This window comes from Lontra canadensis, unplaced genomic scaffold, assembly GCF_010015895.1.
Source record: "Lontra canadensis isolate GAN:19392208 unplaced genomic scaffold, GSC_riverotter_1.0 scaffold99, whole genome shotgun sequence".
Lineage (NCBI taxonomy): Eukaryota > Metazoa > Chordata > Mammalia > Carnivora > Mustelidae > Lontra > Lontra canadensis.
This window is the reverse complement of record NW_022631093.1, coordinates 1938293-1941607: the sequence shown is the minus strand read 5'-3', so window position 1 is coordinate 1941607 and position 3315 is coordinate 1938293.

Sequence of the window (3315 nt, the reverse complement as noted above, 5' to 3'; positions counted from 1 at the left end):
CGCGTGGGGCGGGGACAGAGGCGGGGTATGCGCGTGCGCGCCGGGCCTTCGGTACGCGACCGAACGCAGGACCGGCGGAAAGACGGCTCTCCGTTAGAGCCGGCTGGGGAGCTCCCGCGGCCCCAGACACCCGCCTTACATAGAGCTGAAGGCCGGGGCGGGCTCTGAGACTGGGCTGTGCGGCTCGGACGGGGGGGCGGGGCTGGGGCTGTGCGTGACGGCGGAGGGGCGGGCCCGGGCCGCCGCGCGGACTTGGGTCTCGTGCTGGGCCGCGACCGAAGGGGTCCGGCTGGCTGTGGCCTATCCCCTCCAGCTTGCAGGCCAGGTAACCCTGGCTTGGCAAAGGAAGGCAGTAAGGGTCGAAGCCCCGGCGTCCGAGGCCCAGGTCGCTGGCCGAGCACCGAGGCAGAGGAGGGATGTGTAGACGAGCAGGGTGCGAGGCTCAAGTATTAAAAACACTTCCTCCTCCACCCCCGCCAGCTTTTTACTGAGGGACTGTGACTAGCCCAGAGTCTTCACTGCCAGGTAGCTGCCCTTGACACCGCCCATCCGTGTGAGAGTGGCAGGGCTTATTTTGAAACCGGAACCGTTAAGTACCCTGATCGGGAGGCTGGAAGCATTGCCTTTTAATTCTAATCCAAATGCCCTTTCTATACTTTGGTCTGCGACATATCCCCTTCGTTGGCCTTTAACTTGTTCAAACAAATGTAAAAATTCAACTTCGAGCATATTGTCGATCCCAGTCTAGGATTAAATGTTCAGATTAGGCATTTCTGCACAGTTAACTCAGTCGGTAGAACAAAAACAAAACAAAAAACCAGATAATTCTAAAGCCTCACTGTCTGATAGAACACATTTGTAATTTAATTTTTCTAGTAGTCATATTTAAAAAGTTACCAGATTTAGCAAATAAAAATATAAAAATACAAAAACCCAGTTAAAATGTGAATTTCAGTTAAACAAGGAATAATTTCATAATGTTAATATATGAGCAGGGACATAGGAAATTCAGATGTAACTGGGTGTTCTGTATTTTTATCTGGTAACCCTGCATATTAAAAGTAAACAGGAATGGATGAAATAAATGTTAAGATACTTAATCCAGTATATCCAACTTTACCATTTCATCATGTAATCAATATAGAAGTTATTGAGATAGTTTACAGTCTTACATCCTTTTCATTTCCACTAATCTTAAGAATCCACCTTGTATTTTACAGCACATTTCAGTTTGTATTAACCACATTTTAAGTGCTCTGTAGCCACATGTAACTTTAGTGGCTATTTAGTGGCCATTATTGGACAACACTATTCTAAAGCCTTTAAGAATGAGGGCTGTAAATTTAACATTGCAGCATATTCCTTTTTGTAATTACAGTGGCTTAGTGATGGAGAACTAAATGTACATTTTTAAATGTGATCTATTGGATAAACACTAGTTAATAGTGATTATATTCTAAATTGAAAATAAAAATAAAGAAGAGCAAGCCAGCATGTTTTATGCAGGGAAATATAAAAATTTCCTTAAAGCGTAATAGAATTTTTTAAAAATGAAGATTAAAATGTTAACACAGGTATTGGTCATTTTGTTTATACTTACTGTTCAATATTCCTGCCCTCAGAAGATGGCTGACTTTGGCTTCAGAAATACACTTAATCCTTCCTAACATCTTATCTCAAGTAACAGTCCTTTTCTGGAACTAACAAAAAAGGAAAACCAAGCGTCTTGAAAATAAACTTGTTTCTTGTATCAATTCTCAAAATTGTTTCAATATTTCAAAATAAACGAAAGCTTCTATGAGAAGAATGCTGACTTGTGTCCAGACCAAACAATGTGAAAAAGTCTTACTTTAAGAAACATCAGTTGAGGGGCGCCTGGGTGGCTCAGTGGGTTAAAGCCTCTGCCTTTGGCTCAGGTCATGATCCCAGGGTCCTGGGATCGAGCCCCGCATCGGGCTCTCTGCTCAGCGGGGAGCCTGTTTCCTCCTCTCTCTCTGCCTGCTTCTCTGCTTACTTGTGGTCTCTGTCTGTCAAATAAATAAATAAAATATATATAAAAAAAAAGAAACATCAGTTGATGGGGCGCCTGGGTGGCTCAGTGGTTAAGCCTCTGCCTTCAGCTAAGGTCATGGTCTCAGGGTCCTAGGAATGAGCCCCACATCGGGCTCTCTGCTCAGCAGGGAGCCTCCCTTCCTCTCTCTCTCTGCCTACCTCTCTGCCTACTTGTGATCTCTGTCAAATAAATAAATAAAATATTTAAAAAAAAAAAAAGAAACATCAGTTGAAAAAAAAAAAAAAAGAAACATCAGTTGGACATCAGAAAACACTCCTGAAGGGGTCTGAAAACAATTCGATAGGTTATGGGAGAAGTTGCAGATATTAAGAAAAGAAACCTTTTGCCAAAAACCGCTTGTCACTGCACAAAGCGAAGGAGCATCTTCCAGTTCTAGGTGCGGCCATGATTACCATCTGAATGTTATTATTATTGAAATTGATTCTTTTAAAAGAGAATTTGAACTTAGACTCTGAGAGAATCAGTTACATAAGGCTTTCCAACATTCAAGATTCTGAGTTTAGGATGTTCCCATTTTATAAATAATATAAAGTAAAACTGATTTACATGGCAGATAGCAGATTCAAGGTTAGAACCCTAGTTTAAATGGATTAAAGTGCTAGCAGACACAGCAACTGGTCTCCAAGATGACACCCAGTGATCCCTGTCTACTGATATTCATATCCTGCATAGGCCCCACCCACTTTGTACCAGGATTGGTCTCTGTGACCAAGAGAAAGAGCAGAAGTGATGTTTCATCACTTAAGTGATTATGTTTTACAAGATTTCCATCTTGAGTGTTTCCTCTTTGTTTCTTTACTCTCCCCTGCCCCTTTTCTATTTCTTTTGGACAATCAAGCTGTAATGTAGTAAGTAGCCCTTTAAGAGGCCCAGGTGGAGCCTAGGAATGAGGCTAATGTCAACAACCAATGCGGAACTGCTGCCCTCTGTACCTGTGTGAGAGAGCTTGTTAGCGGTGACTTCAGCATCTGTTGAATTTCTTTTTCTCTCTCTTTTAAGATTTTATTTTTAAGTAATTTCTACATCCTCCATGGGTCTCGAACTCACAACCTTGAGATCAAGAGTCATATGTTCTACTACAAAGCCAGGCAGGCCGCAATTGAGCCTTCAGATGATTGCATCCCTAGCCAACAGCTTGACCACAACCTTATGAGAGACCTGAACTGGAACCACTCAGCTAAGTGGCTCTCAGATTCCTGACCCTCTGAAACTGAGAGAGGTAATAAATGTTTGTTGTTTTA